The 21434-nt window shown below is 39.4% G+C and overlaps 1 protein-coding gene across 2 annotated transcripts in view; it reads right to left on the bottom strand.

Moving 5' to 3' along the window:
• Positions 1-18725, bottom strand: part of TTBK2 (tau tubulin kinase 2) — an 86049-nt gene extending 67324 nt beyond the window's left edge. For both annotated transcript variants that reach the window (XM_035326574.1, XM_035326575.1), the window contains exon 1: positions 18396-18725. The gene's annotated coding sequence lies outside the window, so the exon portion shown is untranslated. The remainder of the gene's footprint in view (positions 1-18395) is intronic.
• Positions 18726-21434: the final 2709 nt, after the last annotated feature.

Raw genomic sequence — 21434 nt, 5'->3', positions numbered from 1 at the left:
AGTGAATACGCAGATGTACTTGATGCATGAGATTCCAAATGATGAGAAGTCCCCTGCCTTCCTTGATAAAATGTCTCAGCAAGTCCTTTCCTTCACAGAGAGCAGGACTTGTTTTGTATCAAGGTTTAATCTGTCTAATTTTAGTTTCTTACTATGACTTTCTCACACTTTTTGAAACTGACTTCCATTCCTGGTAATTTTACCTCATTTAAGCATCTAAACACAGGGATCAAATCATTTTTAACCTCCTCTAAATTAAGGCTTCTTTCCTATCCCATGGGTCTTTTATGTGGTCCTCCTTTGAAATGCCTCTCCTTGCTCCACATTCTTCTTGCAGTATGGGCAGCAACCCTGAGTGAGACACCAACACCGAGTTACACTCAATCATACCAATGCTTAATATGGACAAAAGATGAATTTTCCATTTATTTCTGCTCACAGTCTTATTTCTCTAACCTAAGTTTAAGATGATTTGTGGTTCTGCTAAATCACAACTGTATCAGATGCTTACACACCTGCATCTTTACACTCATGCACTGGTTAAAGCTTTTATTCACAGTCTGTTAAAGATTGTTTTTCATTGCTCTAATATGTACTCTAATGACCTCAACACTGTGAAACTGAAAAATTGTTAAGAGTTATAAACGTACTGCAGTGGATAAGTATCTTGATACTCCTTATATAATGACAGAAAACATATTCTGGTATGTGCAATTTAGGTTACCTTCTTCAAATTCATATGGAATAAAATTACATTTTTGGAGAGGGCTACCTTTAAAGGTCCCTTCCAACTTTAGCTGTTCTCTGATTCTATGATTAAAGGACTTTTTGGACAGACACTTACACATTTTACGGAGGGGGTGCTCAGAACAAAACCAAAACAGAAACTTCTCTGAATTCTAGAGGACTTGAATTCAGATTGTTTGGACCTATTCACAACTCCACATATGAATAAAAAATTCATAAAAATTCAGATAGTCCCATTTATATTACAGAAATACAGCCAGCTGTTGCTTTCAGCATAGTAGCTGAAGAGCTTATAATGCTGGTAAAGAATTTAAGAAGGTTCCAGCGTGCTCTGTATCCCACTAAAGCAAATGAATAGTTAATGCCATACAGTTAAGGTGCAAGCTTTCCCTTACTTATTCAAGGGATGAATCCTTCAGCAGTGCAGTTCTATAGGTGGCAGTAAGGTCACTTTCTGTACAAGGAATTTTTCTTTATTACTCTCCTAAACAAGTAAAAAAGATTTTAATTGCAACATATTTCATGAAATTATATATTCATCAGTTTTCCTATCAGACCAGCTTATGTCAAGAGAGGAAATAGAGAGGATAACAGAATTATTGCCATTAAAGACAATTAGCCCTTTGGCAAATTTATTTCCAGGTGACAGTTCATGGAATAACTAGGACAACATAATGAGTACAGACTTTTTTCCATAACATAAAGCCTTCCTTTGCCTGGGAACCGATCACAGTGTAATACAAACAGTTAAAGGACAATTGGTCCTTATATCCAAAATATAATATTGTACCCACAGCATTAATTATTCAAAACTCTTGTACTCACTTAAACTGCTTTTAACTATCACTTCCACAAAAGACTTCTGTAATTTAGCCCAAACAAGTATATTAAAAGATTATATACTATCAGATAACAATGTGAAACTTACAGATAAAAAAGTCACATTTCTAAGGGCTGACTGTATTTCAGCACACAAAGACAATCATGTTATGTAATTTGGGCGCATGTACACATGTAACTGTGTATGTAAGAATTTCTTTAGAGATCACCCTAAACTGAAGCCAATCTCTGCTTACCAGTCTTTATAAATGTTTAAATCTAGACCCAAGGTTGAGAAAATAGCACAGACAATTTTGGTTGAAGGCAGGTACTGTAAATTTCAGGACAAAACAAGAACAGAAGATTACTTCTGTTCCACAAAAAGGAAAAATATAAGTCCTGTGGCCTCCCAAGTGGAATAATATCAATGCTTTGCTATTAGGAACTCTCTGTGTTATTATTTCTATCTAGCTGCCTTCATTCATTTAAATAACTGGAATCCTCCAAAGCCACTTTCTACTTCTGTGCTTTCTACTTTTGAGCAGAAGAAGAATTTAAAGGAGGAAAGGAAAGTCAATATAAACAGAAAACCAAGGCAGGAAATTTTCAAAGGTCCTAAATCCGTAGAATTTATGGTAAAGTCTACTTCCATAGACAGGCTAAAAATCATTTCCATATTGTAAATTCTAAGCCCAAAAATGCCTTAAGTGCATCTATTTGAACACCCAAACTAGAAAGCTATCTTGCACTTAGAATCAGAATATTTTCTGCATACATTCATTAGAAGCAGGGTTCTTGAACATCACAGGAAATCATTATCCAGCATGTCAATGAGAAAGCTAAATTTAAGACCTTGACCTAAATTTCCAACTGTACCGGTTGTGAAGAGAAATAAATAATAATAATAAAAAAAAAGCTATACATAACCAATGCCATTTTATGTTTTCCTATCTCAAGCTCTTGAGTGCCAAAATTCTCATCACCACTCGCAGATTCCAGGTGTGAAAAGTTCCCAGCTGTCTTGTGATCTGTTGCCAAAGAGACTAGATTCCCTTCTGGCAACTTCTGCACATTCAGCTATGTTGTTATTACAAAAGTGGCAATATTTTCCTCAGTTTGAAGACAAAGTTAAATATATAACACTTAGTTTCAAGATAACAGCCTTATTTTAAAAACACATATTCCAAGCTACCACACTATTTCCAGTTTGCAACAGAATCCAGCACAAGAACATTACAAAAAAAGTAAAGTAAGGCAAAGTTTATGGAAGGACTACATGATCTTTTACTAAACAGGCAGCAAAAACATGCAAGTTTTAGGCACACAAACCCCTTTTCAAGCCCAAATAACTGCAGCAAATTCAAAATTAAGTTTAACATGAAAGCAATTGCACTGAAATAAACTTTACTATGTTGCCGGATTAGACCAACTGAGAGGAAAGGTACTTGAGATCTTCCAATAATGAAAAGGAAGCATTGAGGAAAGTGTGCGACAAGGAAAGACTATAGGGCTATTGCTCCTATGAGAAATGTAGGATGTAATTTAGTACCTACATAAAATCGGAAATTTTTGGTCAGGGAGAACTAGAATGTATCATAAAACAAAAACTCTATTCAAACCATGGTGGTTTTGCCATGGCATTTTTCAGTTGAGTGAGTTAATTTCCTAATTTCATTTGTCACACAATTGCACAAAGACTTATGTGAGAACATGGGAAAGAGTGGAAGTTAGCTGTGGGGGAGAGGGAAGGGCTGGACTATTTTTGTGGTGCTTTCAACTCAGACCAGTTTTTGAACTACAAACTCAGGTGCAGGGCCTTTAAAACTGAAGAAATTGAAACATAAACCTTTGGAGAAGTTAATTTCATTACAATTATATTATTCTCAATTTCCTCACAACTCAAGAGTGAGTTCCAAATTAAAAAAAAAGGACATGTGAAACCTTATTAATTACCCCCAAATCCATTAAAAAATAAATAAGTCATTTGCTAAAAAATACATATTTCTGTGTCTTTGATCCACTATAACTGTGATAGTTTCAACAAACCTAAATGGAACTAGAATAGTATTTTTTTCTATGACAAGAATTTATTTTACCTGTCATAAAAGCCTTCTTCAAAGAAACTATTTCTCTGATTGCTTACATGATGTAAAACAAATTTTAAACACACAAATAGAAAGGTAGTTCTGCAATTACCTAAATTATACAGCATTACAATAATTGTTTTTAAAGTCCTTTTAAAATTGAAGAAGAGTGAAGTGATATCGCATGTCATTTTGAACACTTATACAAAGACAGCTTGAAATCAAACAGTGATTTTAAATAGTAATATAATATTGACCCATTTATAGTTTGGATTTATCCGCAAAATAACAATTCTTACTTACAGCATTTTGAAATGTTGGAATAGTCAGTTATCTTCTTAGAATACACTTAGAATATTAATACATTACCATCACTATCACAAACTTTATATGCTAAGGAATAACATAAAATGAACTTTTAGGATGATCCAAAGAATTGCCCTTTCCACTTGTACAATCAGTTTCTATTATTTTATAAATCAACTTTCTCAGTAAGGAAAAAAAACACCAAACACAAGCAAACAAAGCACAGCTACAGAAGGCAGGAAGGCAAATACCACACTGGTTGGAAGAACTTTTTCCAAAGCTTACCCAAGAGGGTAAAGCTTACTGCCAGCAGGGCAGTAGATACGTAGCAATTTACAGAGGAAAAAAAGCTGCTGCTAAAGTCTAGGCAAGAAAGGGAATAGATACAACGAATAGCTATTAACTTCTGAATATTTAATCCAATCAAATAAAGTTCATGGTAACCTCTATAAATGGGAATAACTTTTTTGGAAATACAAAAATCTGCAGAGGCATGTTGGTGAGATGATCAGCGGGGTGACATGAATAGCAAATGGCCATCCCCACTGATGGCGTTCAAGTGACACACAAGCTCTGCCCAGCTGGCAGACCACCAGCCTATGTTCATTGTGCTGTGTCCAGTGCACAGCTTCCAGTAACAGTCACATGTGCAAGAAGGATCTAAATAATGTCTGTTTGGCTTCCTGAAAAGTACTTGACAAAATCTTTTTAAAGAAACTAAACAGACACGTCTAGAAAGGACAAGCCCTCACACACACAAAATAATTGGTTAAAAGGCAGGAAGCAGGACTAAGGAGTTGGATGGAAAGAGGTCACTAGGAAGAATTCCTAACTTCTCATTAACATATATTAGGGATTATTTTAAATCAAAAATAGATCTTAGTTATTATGATACACAGTTACAAGAGAATGCAACATAATGCTAAATATCAGTCAAAAAACAATGAAACGTCAGCAATTCAGACAAAACAGACAACATGAAGATCATTGTTGTGTTTTATACATCCATAGTTCACTGATACTTTGAGTACAGTACGCAATTCAAGACCTTCCTATCTAAAAATTTAAAATAAGAAAGTTCAGAAAATGGAACAAGGTAATCAGAGATGGTACAGGATAATTTCCACATGAAGTAATGAACATTTTAAGTAATGGACATTTTTTTCAAATGAGATGATAGGAAATAGAGGGGTATGCAACAGAGGTCTACAAAATCATTAGGGGCATGGAGACATTGGCTAGGAACCATCTATCTGTGATCTTATTCAATAAAGGAAATTTAAAAACAAACAAACAAACAACAACAACAACAACAACAAAAAACAGAAGAGGTAAGCAGAAGCCAGGATTAGAACAAACACAAGCAAGGAGTTCTTCATGAAGTAGTAGCTAATGTGGCAACTTCTTTCCAACAGATGCTGTGTATGATAAAGGTTTACAATGGTTCAAAGGGACATCAGACAACTACATGGAAAAGAAAACTTTCACGGGTTCTGAAAATATTTATTAACCATATCCAGCTCAGAAGTCCCTGAATAGAAAATTGAGCTTGTAAAAGGAGCATGCATGCACTCTCTGTTCTCATATTTTTCTCTTAGGCATCCACTTAAGACCACTGTTGAATACAGACCATTAGTCTGTTCCAGAATGGCCATCTACACATCTGGAAAGATGGAGTGAGGAAAGAGAAATTCTGCTCCTTGTAACACCATAAATTCATATGATCAGAATTGGCAAGTTGTGATTTGAATTAAATTCTTGTCCATAATCTTTTGTCAATTGCTTAAAAGAATCTCTGACTCTAAACCTGTTGACTAACTACCCATTGTGGGAACAATGACAGAAATTTCAACTCAGGTAAACTTTTTTTTTTTTTTTCTGGCATTCCTGTAAGGCAGTTATTTTGGGGAAAAAAATGGGAAAAAAAATCTTGTATGCAAGAAACATTCAAGATTTTCAAGTACAATTTGTTCCATCATTTCAGCATCTATTTTTCAAGTTTTGTCTCTCCCTTTTTGGGCTGGGTTTAGTTTATAATAGTCTCAACATATCTATTTATAGTACTCTTCCCATCAACTGACACATTTCCCATTCCCTCCATTACCAGGCTTCTCATTCAAATTCAGATTTTCAAATGCACATTAAAAACTAATACTAATCACTGATATTATAAGCATAAATTCTACCTCTAATCAAGGTGCATCAAGACATGCTGCAGACAGCAATGAAATTATGTTGATTTAATAACTTTCACCTATACTACAGCCCTGTAACTTTCAACAATTCTACATATTTGTTCATGTTTTTTTAATTATAATTGAAGTGGAATATTCCCTTTTAAATTTGGTACCCCTACACAGAGCAAGTTTGCGATTCTGTCAAACCCTAAAATTAAAAATGTACTCCCCAGATGAAGTATCAAAATCTACTACGATATATATATTTAGAAAATACAGAATAATAATTCTTAAAAATGAGTTTCTATTTATCTTTTACTAAATGTTAACTTATATTAAAAAAAAAAAAAAAAGAGAGATTAAAGAAAGCATGGTTTGTCGCAGTCAAAGAGCAGTGTGGGGTTTGAAGCAATTTCAAATATACCAGTCATCAAACCATTCACAGGTTATTACATGCATCTCGTTTTTGGTTACATTCATTCATTCACCTCCTTACATGATGTGTTTGTGACTATATTTATATTCTTAAATAAGTATCAAATATTCTCTTATAATACTGCTTTTGCTAAAATCCTTTGTAGTAAGGTTTTAAATTATACCTACTGCTATAAAGTTAAGCTATTCACAGAACACACTATTACAATAAAAGACTCTCAAATGTTAAAATGTACAGTGCTATCAAAACCACTTAACATCATATAATCTTACTCAAATGATAACACAGCTGACTACAGCTACTTGAATTACAACAGCTCTTTAGATTAATAAAAAAAAACAAGACCAGTTTAGGAAGCACTATTTTTTGCTATGTAGGTAGTTGAAAATTACACCACGACTGAGAGGTTCTGATTGCAAATTTTGGCAGCAGACAAATAATTTGCTAAAACATTCCTAAAACTGGAGATTTGCTTCACAAAACATACAGATACTACTATAGGTCCATAGAATTACACTCCTCTAGTCTAACCTCACTTTTCTGCTTCTCATCTTCCCCATTTCCATTTGAATAGAATTGCTTTCCAGGTGGCAGTGATAGTTCAAAGTATCTATGTATACACGTAAAGCATAGCTGGTGTTAGATTAGCTGAAGATTGCCACTGTCAACAATTTATTTTTTCCTCTCTATTCTAGCTAAAAGCCTTGCTTTACACAGTGCATTCATTTCTCCTCCACTCTAATAAAAAATTATCCTAAACAGAGATTATGCCAAAATATTAATTTGATTATTTAGAACCATCTTAACACCAACAAAAACTTGTGGAATCTGCAATTCGATTTAATTTTAAACCAAAAGCATGCCAAAAACATATAGGCATCATCATCTTTTAAACCACAATCACATCACAACCAGCCTTTAATGTTTATTTTTATAATGCCTTGCCTACTTCTCACACAGCCAATGATTCTCCTCAATAGGACTAAACGCTCCTCAGGCAGCAGAGAAAATTACACGTGCATGGAACTGAGCCAGTAGAGTTTTAAAGTATGGTGTGATTCAACAGTGGTGAGCATGGACTGCTCCACAAATGTGAGGATCGTGGATGGCTTCCACACAACAGTCTACTGAAAACAGCAAATGTGTCTTAGCCATGAGTTCATTCATTACTTACAATTTTCCCATTATTTTATCCCACAGATACCAAAGAATTCAGGCCAAGTGAATCTATGCCAACCCTAAGACAACAATCATCTTTGCTTACCATGTTATCGTGTAACTCTGTTACACACTAAGTTCAGTATGATAAAGGCAGACCATAGCTGATTGATCAAAAATTTTGAATAGACAAGGGATGTTTTTTCCTTCCAGTGTCTGGTTTCAGATAGAACTAGGAAATGCTCTAATCATTACATTCAAATAATTCTATAGGTCGGATGCACAGAACTAACACATTAAGAAACATCTCCTAACTTAAATTTGTCTTTCTCTTAATGCAGCTGGTGCAGGTATCCTGGGTCAGATTTTTAGCTATGAAAAATCATGGAATATATCTGAACTCACTGAAGGGCAGGTACAGCAATGCTATGTTCTGAGTTCAAATAAAAACTTTTATTCCATAATGAGTTGTTACCTCAGGTAGCAACTGGGATAAATGACAGTGATTTTTACACAGGTGACAGGACTAAAAAAAATTAGGCTGCTGAAGACCAGAACATCAAGAGAAGCAAGGGTATAAAAAGTCCCCAACTCTGACTTCAGTGTTTACTTTAGGTTGCTTCAAGAAACTTCCAACCATGTGTTTCGGGAAAAAAAAAAAAAAAAAAAAAAAACTCATGAAGAGCCACAAACAACTGCCATAAAACAATTGGGAAGACATATAATGCCCTTACAATATGAAACCGATGAAAAGGGGAACAAGATTTCCTGTAATTCATTTGATACGATTCACTTTTCTAATAGTTTCACAGTTGGATATTCCTTAATATAATGTCATATGGCAACTGAATTTTAGCTACATTTTAATCTTAACTTTGCTACCTTTTTCATAGGAAACATAGTAGAGAGGCAAACCCTGAATAAATGCGCTATCATAAGACTTTTTTTTTAATTCAGTTCTGACCACTAGCTTAAGCTCTTTTTCCCCTAATTACACTCAGGACATATACACCTACTTTTGGTTGAGCACCACCTGCCTACAAATCAGAATGATGGAGAGATTTCTACATCCTTTTCTAGAGAAGTAGTCAGATGTTTTGCTGACATAGAATTTCTTCCCCTAAGAGGACTAGGCTTTTACTGCATTATTAAATATTAAAAACCTAACTAGACTAACATGCAGAGGGGTAGGTGGGAAACAAGGCAGAAGTATATTTCTTTAATCCATTTGTCAGTCATTTTCAGCTGCCAGGTCTGACTGAAGGACAACTTGCCCTGGGAAAGTTTGTTGAGCTGAGACAGCTAGTGATGGGAAAAACACAAGAAGAGATTCAAGTCTCAGATACGTTCTCAGAAGTTTTATTTTAGTGTTGAGGGATGCAGTACTGAAGTGTAAAAAGCATTTTTTATTTCCTTCAGTTCAGTTAGTTTGCTTAGTCACGCTGCATGGCACTGCAGTCACCCCAAGACAGTGAGGCTCTTGCCTAAGAACCATGGAGCCATAGCATCCTCATAAAGGCATCCAAACCTCTCACCAGGAAAGACCTGAGGAAAATAAATCAGATGGGAAGAGGGGAGAAGGAAGAAGATGCCAGATGTTCAAAAAATCTAGTTTAGTGGCACTCCTGTCTTGCTTCTATCCCAGTTCATGTAGCTACTTTCTCATAACTGCTGATAAATAACCCTAGCAAGCTTAGCAGTTTCTGCTCTACATCAAGCCTCTGATATATAACTGCATTGGTGCAAAAATTAATGCAGGGAATCAGAAATGTAATATTCTTTACAATACTGTTACGCTAACATACTCTGTAATGTAGAATACTGAATATATATGAATTACATCCATATATATACATCATTTTATATTATATATATTACATCTATCTTGTGTGTACTACATTACATGCAAACAACTTGTATGGAAATGCAGTGCTTCGTAACTGTATCAATGAGTATTCATATTTTTAAACATACCTGCCTACCTAAAATGGCAGCAAATTTGGCACTGTAACTACATATTGATGCAAATGAATGTGCCCTAATGGTTACTAAATGGATAACTGTTGGGGGTGGGGGCGGGGAATATCTGTAAATTACTAAAATGGGGGGAAGTATTTCATGTACTTAGTATTTATTGAAAATGGCGCCATCACTAATCATGTTTGAAGTGCATCAAGAAAGAAAAGAATGATGTGGGGAAGAAGAGAGAACACTGCGGGAAATGGACACGAATATAAAGCAAACACCTGTAATAACCTGAAAGCTGCTTATAGACATTAGTGTTATTTTCCAGGCTCATCTTTGGAGTCTGTTTTGTAGGATGCTCTTGAGGACCAGGGCTGAGAGGTCACAAGACAGCTGTTCTGTGACAAGTGCTAAGTTCCAGGCAGATTAATGTTTTTGCCCTTTATACACCATCTGAAAGTTCATTCTGACGTGCTGTGACTGCTCAAGTTTCACATTACAGTGGCACTAACAGAATCACGTTGGAAAGGTTTTTATCTTTTGCTCAAGGTTGGTAATAGATACATTTGGCATAATTTGGGCCACAAGGAGAACACTTCTGGCACTGAACGTGACACAAGAGGGGCTGTGAGAAAGCCAGAGGCGCTGGCTCTGGGAAAATATCTTCGGCAGGAGGGTTTGCTTCCAGCACAGGCACGAAGGGAGCGGGAACAGGAAGAGGAACAGGAGCCTCCTCCTGGTGCCGGGCAAGAGGCTGGCGGCGGCGGCTCAGCACCTTGGCCAGCTCCACACAGCACGGCGGGCAGCAGCCCGGCCCAGGCCCCGGCCCCGCATCCGCGGCCTGTAAAGGTGACAAGGCTGTGGCTCATATTCTGCTCTAAGACATCTAAGCAGCACACAGCAGCCTGGTTTTTTGAAACTAAACTGACAGAAAAAAAAAATATCGATAGATCACACATTAAATAATAGGTCTCAGAACCTCAGAACTAATACATCTCTAATATTTCCCACAGGGATCAGTTCTTCACTTTATTCATGTTTTTTAATTAACAGCTTAAGAAAAACAGTTTACAAGGTGTATAGTTGACCCTTAGATTAGGAAGTAGTACAGAACAAAGTATATCAGTTGTTCGAAGTCCTGCAGTCAAATGACACAGGGTCCGACTCCGATAAGAGAGGGCACCACATTCTTTACTCCCTGCTGTACATGGAAACACCATCTAACATGATATACAGATCATCAGTCACTCTTAATAAAACACATCTACTGCAGTGTTAAGGCTATGACAACTGTGGATAAGTAGGCAAATAAATATTAAGGGAAATCATAAAACCTCTCTGCTCCTGTTAGGATTGCTGCTGGAGTATTCTTTCCAGTTCTGGTGTTTACATATCAAGAAACTATGCAGAAAAAAAAAATAAAATATTGGAGAATATGCGTTGAGTTTCAAAAACATGAAGCACAATTCCTTTAGGTTATCAAATATAAATTTCTTCAGCTTAAGTAATTAAAAGAAGTCAGCATTCTAACATACAAAATCGTAATAGTCAACAGTTTGATACAAAGATTAAAAAAAACTCCGAGGTCTTTAACTTTAGTCAACTCTACTACTAGAACACTCCATGAATGATTTCAATGAATTTCTGAAATTCTTAAAAATGAAAAGACATAACTGAATGAATTTCTAAATTATATGCTCGTATTCAATTACTGATAACAAACATGATTCAGAGAAGTCACAGAGAAGTTGGTTCTGTGCATGAAGTTAGCCTCAATAACTACAACAGTTCACTTGGTCTTAAAGCAGCCAGACTGAGATATGCAATTAGTCTTTAATCTTTGAAAATTAACTACAGAAATATATTTCATTATGGAAATGTATTATCCTATGTACATTTACCATACTAAGACTGCCATAAGTCCAAAAAAGTGTATTTTAACAAGTCCAGGGATCAAGTTAAAAAAAAAATGCATCCCAGAATACGGCATAAAAATATGTTTAGGTATTATACGCATGTGGATCAAGAGACTCAGAAGTTGTATCAATTTCTTACACATCAGAAAAGCTACAGTACAAGCTCAGATTTCAGCTAAGCTAGCTGACAAACAAATGCAAAACTAGCGCTACAAACACAACAGCAATTTCAAAAAAAAAAAAAAGTACAATTTTTCATTTCATCCCCAACTAAATAATGAAAAATATTACATGCTAGTACTGCATGTTTTCAGAAATATTGTCTGTATGTAAAAAAAGACATTTGATACCAAATCTCTCACAATTAAAGCTCGGACTTGAAAAATAATTCCGGTTGTATTGCTGACATTTTCTGCCATATTTGTATATTTTGAAAGCCTAAACACTTGATCTATACAACTAAAATCTCTAAAATTAGAAGTTTTATTTCAGATTGATTGAGTGTGTTTAATTTTGTAGATATGAAAATGGTAACGCTTGACAACATAACAGCAAAATTGTAATAACACTAAAATGCTAAAAGCATTCTATAGGTTCTTGAATTTACTTGTAAGAAATACCATTATATCCATACAAGCTAGAAGCTTTTTTATTGTTATTATATTTTAAACTAATAGGCATTAAATTTACTCTAAACTGTGGTGGGATATTTATTTCTTCATTGTGAAATTACTACTTAAACAAAAATCAGTTTCTACTCTGGAAGAGAACATGGTGGAGATGAAATCACGTAGCAAGGAGGGATATGAGATTTCTACCAAGGAACAAGAAACATACAATAACAGCGATGAAATCTGTGTACATCTTTTTATTACTAGAAACTAGATACTAGAAATACTAGAAAATAGATAGAAATACTAGATACTAGAAACTAGAAAAGTTACAATACAGGTAATAAATAAGAATATAGTTATTACTACTCTTAAGGCCAAGAACAATATAGCTTCCTCTGATCTCAGCTCTTACCTCTTTCAGAGCAAGGAACATGAGAGCACATTACAATTTGTCAGCATCAAATATGAACAGTATCTACTGCAGGGCTATTTGTGTGGCAGGCCCTGGTCCTGATGCAGACCATAAATCATTTCTGTCCAAACCTTCACTTTAGGAAAAACAAATGTTTCAGGAATGTTACAACACGCCGATGCAGTTCCTCGCAATAGAATTGGTGTATTACCTACCACCTCAACCAGCCAGCCAATGTACAGCTGCTCCCTGATGGAACTGTCCTGCAGAGGGAGGTCAAGAGAAAATTGACTCAAAGGTGAGTCCAGTGGTTGGAGCACAGTGTGCTTACAGAAGCACAGCCAAATGGCCAAGGCATCCCAGGCTCAAAACTAATGAAATACATAAGAACAATATGAACAATAAGGGCAAGTGTCCAGACGGAACATGGCATCCAGCCCAAATTTCCTTCTCCTAATCAACAGGGAAGAGAGTAGAGCATGACTTGAATGCAGTCTTTTAGGTAAAACATTCCTCCTTCTCTTGCCTTTTTCCTGAGTTGACAAAAGGCAGAAAGATGCACCAACCAAGTACCCAAGCTATTGTAACAGAGAGAATCTGCTTGTGACTACTTCTCTAAGCTAGACATTCAGAGTGAGGTTGCAGGTAACATCATGACCCAGTAGGAATTATAAGCCTATCTCAGCAAAATAGTAATATAAACAACCCCCTTCTTGAAATCAAGCACTGTCAGGTCTCTAAGTTAAATCAACACAGCTCAGAGATCAACAGGCACTAGAAAAGGCAAAGCAGTGGACATCATCTTCCACTTTTAAACAGCAGCCAGCTGTTAGATTGGTCCAGCAATAATGTGCAATTTCATCCGCAGTAGCTTACACACAAAAACTAAGTTTATGTGTATGCATGGCTATAGATAAATGACTAACACCAGCCAATGATGGAGCTCCTTTCCTGTATATATCTGCTTTACTGTGGGAAGCTTAAATTTGCTCCTCAATTTCAGCATCAATTTCTAAGTTCTTGCCTAGTCAAGACAAAAGATGACTGGGTTAGATAGCACATACCTCCCACAAGACCAATAAATACTTTCTTCACACCCATCCATCTTGGATTCTTTCTTTACTTTTCTCTGTCCAGATGGACTGTTCAACAGCTTTCCCAATGGAAATACTGTCTTACTCAAAACTATAGAAGTATCACTTTACCCAAATCATCATGATCATCACAACAATCCCTAGAGCCTTACATCACAGCAGATCAAATTTATACAGAAAAAGAATCCTGATCCAATATCAATTCTACTCCTTCAGCTCCCAGAGTACCACACATCAGTTTGTCCTAGGCCGACTCTTCTTTGGGAATTATACCTTGATTTTCTAGACCACCAGAAACAGAAAGTCAAAGTGTCACATATGAATGCTGAGCACTCAATGAAACTCAGTAAGCAGCACAGGCATTCCTCTTTTAATACAGCTTCAATCACTTGATAACACACATTCTGGATCTATTTAAATACAGAATGCTGACAAACGGAAAGACAGGAAAATGAACTATTTCAAGATAGTAGATAACTGGACATATTATGTTTAAAACAAAAATAACAACGCCAATGTTCTAAAAAGTCACCAGTTTGATGCTGAAAAGAAACAAGCTCTATTTATAGATTCCCCCCCCCCCCCCCTTTTTTTTTTAAATAATCAACAGTGAAGCTAAACAGACGTGCTTAATTTGCTCAGAAGCAGCACTGCTAGCCAAGAGCGGTATTTGAAACATTACTGTAGCAGTAAACTTAACAGCTGCAACAAAACACATCCTGCTGTACACTAAAGAAAGCAATCCAATTCCTATTTCTGAAGAACACACTGTATCAAGTAACTGTTGCTAGAAATGTTGCAAAAAAAAATAATATACTGAGAGACCAGGACAAAAGCAACAAACCTTATCTGAAAAATATTTGAGAAGCAACAGAGAGCTGAAAGAAAGCCCTCGTTCACAATCAGTAAGTGGCTGCTGACTGGAGACAGTTCCCAAGCACTTGGAACAGGCAAAATCCATGAGGCAAAACCAATTCCAACTGTAGACCAGTCCACTGAAACAAGCCCATTAATACAGGCCACAGTGATGGCATGATGCCAGTTGCAAGAGAAGGGCTTCAAAAACGTTTTAACATTATCTCTGTTCACGCAGATCAGGACATCCACCTTGACTACTGGTTTCGCCCCATTTCAGCTCCAGAGAGTAACTTCTCTCTGCACCAATTAATGAATCCCTTCACAATGTCCAGAAATAAGAAAGTGGCCTCATATTAAAAGGATTTCACATCTTTTACAAGCTCTCAAAGGGAGTTCAGCATATTTTACCCTTTCTTTATAAATGAGACAGCTTTGTATTAGAAAATCTGACTGCTGTCACCGAGACCATCAGTGAGCTGGGGCACTTCACCCATGAGGAAGCAGCCAGCCTTCACCTCTTCAGCACCTCCAAAGCTTCCTCTGTAACCAGCCTCAAGGCTAAGCAAGAAATGCACGTACACACGTTTCTCTGAAAGGAAGAATTACCGGATGGAATTCCTCATCAGTGCAAATAACCTAATTCTCGATAATTGACTGATCTCTTCAGAGAAAAAGCAACAGTATGAAATAGCATTTGAGCGATGTTTTCCATCACAGAACCATGGAATCAATCACGCAGTACAAGAAGCACAGAAAGACATGCCTGAACATAAAGATGAACACATTTTTGAAGTCTCAACAACATATGGTTTTGTTAGAAATGCTAAGGACACATTCAATCTCCCACTCCACCCTCCTTGTACACCTTCCTCTCAAATTCAATCCTTCCCTTCTCCTTAAAACTCCATAAGGTTTTCAAAGACTTTTCTCCATTAATTGAAAAACAGGTTTGAAGAGTAAGTTATTGCAAGTTATAACTTACAGGACTTCTCAAAAGTGGAGAAAAGATACTCAACTAGGTCAAGAGTTGAAGGGTCACAAGCTCAAATTTTATTGTTTGAATTTTCCACTTCTTAGGTTTCAAAATCAGTGATGTATAAGCTAATAGAGAGAAGAAATCCACCACCAACAACAAAAACAGACTATAAATTGGAACTGTCAAGAAAGGCATCTCGATTCCATAATCAGCTTAAAAGAAGTACCTGATTCCCACCAGAGTACACTTAGCAGTGAGCACTGAAGGAAAAAAAAAAAAAAAAAAAAAAAAAGACTACAATTCACTATAATCCTAAAATTTTAATAAATATAATAAAGTTGTAAATGTTAAATAAAAAACTGGATGATATTTTCAAAAAAAGTAGTTTTGAAGGATCGTACAAGATATGGTTACTACCAGCCACAGTATATTACAGTATTTGGTGTTTCCCAACAAAGGCAGGGAAGTTAACTTTTATTCCAGCATTATCTGACATAGAATACAGGACAAGCATTAAAGTGCTCTGCTAGTGTATGAAAAGCAGAAAATTAAAATGCCCCATTTATTTGTTCTCTTTCTACTGCCTGAAATAATTTCCTCTTCTTCAAGGTAAATATATTAATTCTCATTTAAGTCACCTAAACATGAGCCTATTAAAGGAAAACAAGTAAAAGAATAAGCATTTGAAAGTTTCTTTCATCACCGACAAGAAATCAAGTTGATGTTAAGTATTTTTTAAACAAACCCTGATGTTTAGCTCTTGGATTCCTTAGGGTACAGCTTGCATGTAGTCAGTTTGGCTCATTTTAATTCTTGCACATCCCTACTTGAACAATTAGCCTGTCAGATGGACCTTCTAGATGCACGGCACAATACATTGATCCATGAGATCAATCAAACAAAGCTCAGGTTTCTCTTCCACGGGAAGAGAGTGCTTTAAGAGTTAGGCAGGGGGAGGAAGGACAGCGGCTGGTCCATGTCAGACGCATCCCTGTGAGACCACTGAGGATCCTGGTATCTTACATTGAAGAGGCAGCTGCTCTCCTCCCCTCTAGCCAAACACAAAGGCTTTGTGTGTTGGTTTAACACAGCAGGAGAAAGACACAGCACAAAACACAGAAAAATACAGTTAACTATACGTCTCCTGTTGTTGACTGTCACTTCATTCCCACTAGATAAACACGGTAGCGTATCAATATACCATAGAGAACAAATTCACATGCTAAGCAAGTGTTTAACCGTATATACACATATATAAAGAACTGGTAGAAGCTGGTAATTTAGAAATCAGTTTCAAACAGTGAAAGCTTTACTCACATCTCTCTTTTTCACACTCAAAAACCTTTCTTGATTTAATCACTCACACTGGAAAAACCTTACTGGAATTTCTGATGTTAAGAGACAAGACAAACTGCAACATGCAGAAATAATACAACTATACTAAACCTAACAAACATCTTGATGCCTCATCCTCTCAATTTGCTCTTCTCATTCTAGCCCCTAACATTTCCAAAATGACAAGTGTGAAAAGATGCTGGATTTCAAGAGCACAGTGATACTTCATAAATATACCAGAGAACAAAGTATTTGTCAGACATAATTGATTCCATCTTTGCTTTTTTAAAAACTGTAATGCCTTGATGCATTGTTTTCAAAGTAACTTTTCACCAATGAATATATGCATGCTGTAGTCAGACTTACTTATATTTGTATTTGCTTGGCTTGTAAAAAGATATAAACATACCTCTTGTTTATAAAGTTAAGAAAGTTTTAATACTTTTTTTTTTTAAATGTGTAATTCACATTGTAAGACAAAAGAATCATCAGTGAGTGAGCATTCTGTGCAAATTAGCACAGAATGACAGTGTTAGGCACACTTGTTCCAAGAGTTCATACGTTAAGAGCCACTCTCAAAAAATCCAGAATGAAATGAGAAGCAAAGTAAACTCCTACTTTTGGTTTTCTCAGAAACAGCAGCTAAAAGGCAGCTAACAATCTATACAAGTATAGCATGTGTTGAAGAGAGGCAGGACATTAACTATGCAGAATAAATAAAAATTCTAGCTGTTTTTTCGAGAACCACAATGTGGAAACCCATCGGTCACTTTAAGGCTAACGTGATTTCACTCATGACAAACACGAGTACGCCTTATTTTCGGGAGCTCAGCCTTCCCATCGATACACCTTACTAGTTGTGAATAATTCATCTCAGATTCAACTGGTTCTGCACGCACAGCCGAAGAAAGCTACCACGAGCTATTTCATAACCCGGTTTCTACGGCCCCTGTGACGGGAATCACGAACCCTGCTGGGATGCGGAGGGCCGGGGGTTTGCTGTGCCCCCAGCGGGGCAGCACATCGCTGTGTTCCCGATACCCGCAGCTCCCCCCGCCCGCACCAGCCCCGCCGCGGCTCCCCGGGGGCTTGCAGACCTCTCACCAACCTTTGTCCTCTCGCCGCCGTTCCTCCTGCAGGAGCGCAAGGACGCGGGGGCAGCCCCGGCGCTCCCCGCAGCCCTCCGGGACGCGGCGTGGCCCCGTGGGGGGAGCTGGGCGCCCCCGGGCTGCGGGCACACGGCCTGGAAGCGAAGCCCAGCGCTTTCCCCCGGGCCGAGGACCCCTGCGGCCTAGCCGGGCGCAGCCGGCCTCGCCTAGCGATGCTGCCAGCGGCCTGACAGACGCTCGGGGGGACGGACGGACAGACAGACGGCCGGCCCTGCCCACACGCGGCCGTTAGGCGCGTGCCGGGGCTCGTCGCTGAGGGGAGACTGGGGGGGGGGGGAAGGGGGGAGGGGGCAGCGCCGCAACCCGCCCGCAGCCGCCGCGTTCCTCACCTGGAACGGCGCCGAGGCAGGCGGTGGCGGGTCCCTGGGGAGCCCGGCGGCCCCCGGGAAGGGCTGCGAGGCGCCGGGGGTGGGGGGACGGCAGCGCTACAGCGGCCCCCGGGCCAGCCTCCGCCCCATGGCGTGCGGCGCGGTCTCTATGGCGACTGCGGGGCCGGGACGGAGCCGGCCCGCCCGCCCGCGGGGAGGGCTGAGGGCTCGGCGCCGAGCGGGGGGCTCTCAGGGGGCTACGGAGCGGCCGCGGCCCCCCCCCCACGTTAACCCCCTCGCCACCGCCATCCCCGCGGCGCCGCCGCTCGCAGCCCGCCCGCGTCACCGCCGCCGCCGCTCTTCCTCGGCCGCCGTGCCACCGAGCCCGCTGTCCGCCAGAGCCCGCCCGCTTCCAGCCTCTCGCAGCGCCGATTGGGCGGCGGCGGAGATTCCCGCGCGGGGATTGGCTGCCGGCGGGGTCGATCACGGGGAGGGAGGCGGGCAAGCCGGAGGCGGCGGCGGCGGCGGGGCCGGGGTTGGTTGAGCGGCGCGGAGCCCCGTCGCAGCCGCCCCCGCGCGGCCTCGGGCCCCGCTGCGGTGCTGAGGGGACGGCGGGGCCCAGCCCGGGCTGCGGGGCGGGAGCCGCCTCCTCGCTGCCCTGCCGGCTCCGGGCCCCAACGGCCAGCTGCGGCCCGCTGCTGGGAGCCCACGGCCGGGGGCTTGGAGCTCCATGAGAAGGGCTGCGCTCCGCAGCGCGGCTCTCTGCTTCGGGAGGCTGCGGCCGGGTGCTCGGTCCCGGGTACGTGCGCGCCGACACGTACCGGCTGCCGGGAGGCGTCCGCAGGCCGCGGTGCCGAGGCAGGGCGCCCGGCTGGCAGGAAAGCGGCTGGGGGACGGAGCTGGGCGGTGGGGACGGGAAGGGGCAGGGGTTCGCTCACAGCACCTCGAGTGAAGCGAATAAACACACTGCTCCCATTGGGGGGGGGGGGGGGGGGGAATTGTTTTCCCCCGCTGTCAGGCAGCTGAAATGGCAGTGTGAATAATTTAGGCTCTCCTCATTCACTATGAGGAGTGTAGTCGGTGAGTGGGAGCAGAAAGCGGTGCCTCCTGCCTCTGCTTTAGGAGGAGCGAGATCGCAGTGCCGCAGGTCAGCATAAACCAGTGACCCGGCCCTGGGGCTCCCAACCGAGCTGGGACTTGCTCAGGGGCAGCTTCAGGCAGGTGCTGCTTCTTTCAGAGGGAGCTGACATTTCTCCAGGATGGAGAAGAAGAAGAAAAAAAAACAAAAACAAAAACAAAAAAACGCTCAATTGCATTTCCTGAAATTCTTGCTACCTTTCTGAAGACAGTATCTGCAAGTGTATCACATGAAGTACATGGCTACAACTGATGCCTTTCTTAGTCCCCAGATGTTTGCATGTAACACTGGATCTAAACTTTCGATGAAAAAAAGTTTCCAGAACTTTTGGATACTTGGTGCTTAATATGTACATTCTTTCTATTCGCTGCTGAAATTAGTAACATTGGGAGGTATTAATGTTCCCCAGCTGCTGAACATTAACACTGAAATTATGTAATGACTAGTTAAATGTCAACTTCCTCTTTCTTTTTTCTTTTTTTTTTTTTTCCTAACAATTAAAGTAAGAAAAAAATAATATGAAAGCTAATACCATGAAGTGTTCATCTTCTGAATGCAAATGAAGCAACCTTGGTCATACATACTCATGAATAGGGTCCGGGGGGTTGCTTTTATTTTATTCAATAGCTTAACTGTTCCCCAATTGCAAAATGGAGTTATGAGTTTTGCCTACCTCTGACTGACATTTACAAATTGTCTGATGAAAAATATTCCACTGGACCTAAATATTCTTCCAAATCTGTCTCTTAAAGGCACTGCAAAGGTGACCCTTTTTCAAGGATAGGCCTGTTCCTTATACCCACTGGTCTTACATGCTAAACATTTTTTTCACACTCCCTCCTGACAGTACACTGTCTTCCCTAAATTCCCGTTGAAGGTAGATGACATCCCTAACCACCTCTTGTTTTTCATAATGCCAGCAAAACCTACTAGGTGTAACTAGGAGCTCATGAATATGAATCCATCTGTGAAGAATGCTTTATTGTTCCCCAAATAATGATGTATTGCCTGAGGTGTACAATTCTTCAGGAAAATTTTCTGATTTGATTAAAGAGAATGGAAAGGCCTTAACAAGGTTGTTTATCTGGTTTGTCTGTTTACCTATTTATCACTGTTAAACCGAGGGGCATAGTTTTTCAGCTTGTAACTCTGCATGTTAATTCACTATCTAATGTAACTACACTGTCATGCCCAGTATCATGAAAATCACATTATTAGTACACATCTTCTTAGCATACTGTTAGTCAGCATGCATGCTGCAAGCTTTAGAAGACCAAATTCTCTTTCCCTTCGTCATCAGTGAGCTTTCAAGTTCTAGCAATCTGTTATGTCACTCGTTTTCGAATTACCAAGGAATCTTCATAAGTAGACAAAACCTGCATGGTTCAAATAAAAGTCAAGCGGGGAAAAAATAAACTAAAACTGAGTCTTCTCAAAAGGAAAATCTGTTTCCACTTAAGCGCAGGAGATCTTTACAGAAAGGATCTAATCTTCTTGAATTCACTGCTCCAGAAATATACCAAGAGGTTCTTCAAGGCTTTCTGTTCTACTATTTTTGGTACAAAGATGATGGTAAATATAACAGATAACAGCATTTCCTCTGTCAGCACAAACTTGCAGAATATCTTCTCCACAATAAATAAATAAATAAAATCTTTATGTAACTATGGAATTAAGCTACTCTAGATTTTTTATTTTTTTTTTATTTTTTTTATTTCTTACTGTAGTACAGATAGCTAAGCTTAGATGCATATGGTTGACTGGACCCAGAAAAAGCTACCCTGAGACAAAAACTGTCCTACACCCTCTATTCAGATTTTGCTGTGTTTTTTGTATGGGAGTTTGTCATGCAGCCTTTGAATCAGTACATCAGATGTATGTGAGTGAAGAGCCACCTCTGTATCTGCATGGAATGGTAATGA

Source organism: Oxyura jamaicensis, chromosome 5 (assembly GCF_011077185.1).
Source record: "Oxyura jamaicensis isolate SHBP4307 breed ruddy duck chromosome 5, BPBGC_Ojam_1.0, whole genome shotgun sequence".
Taxonomy (NCBI): Eukaryota; Metazoa; Chordata; class Aves; order Anseriformes; family Anatidae; genus Oxyura; species Oxyura jamaicensis.
This window is presented reverse-complemented; position numbering and strand designations above follow the sequence as displayed.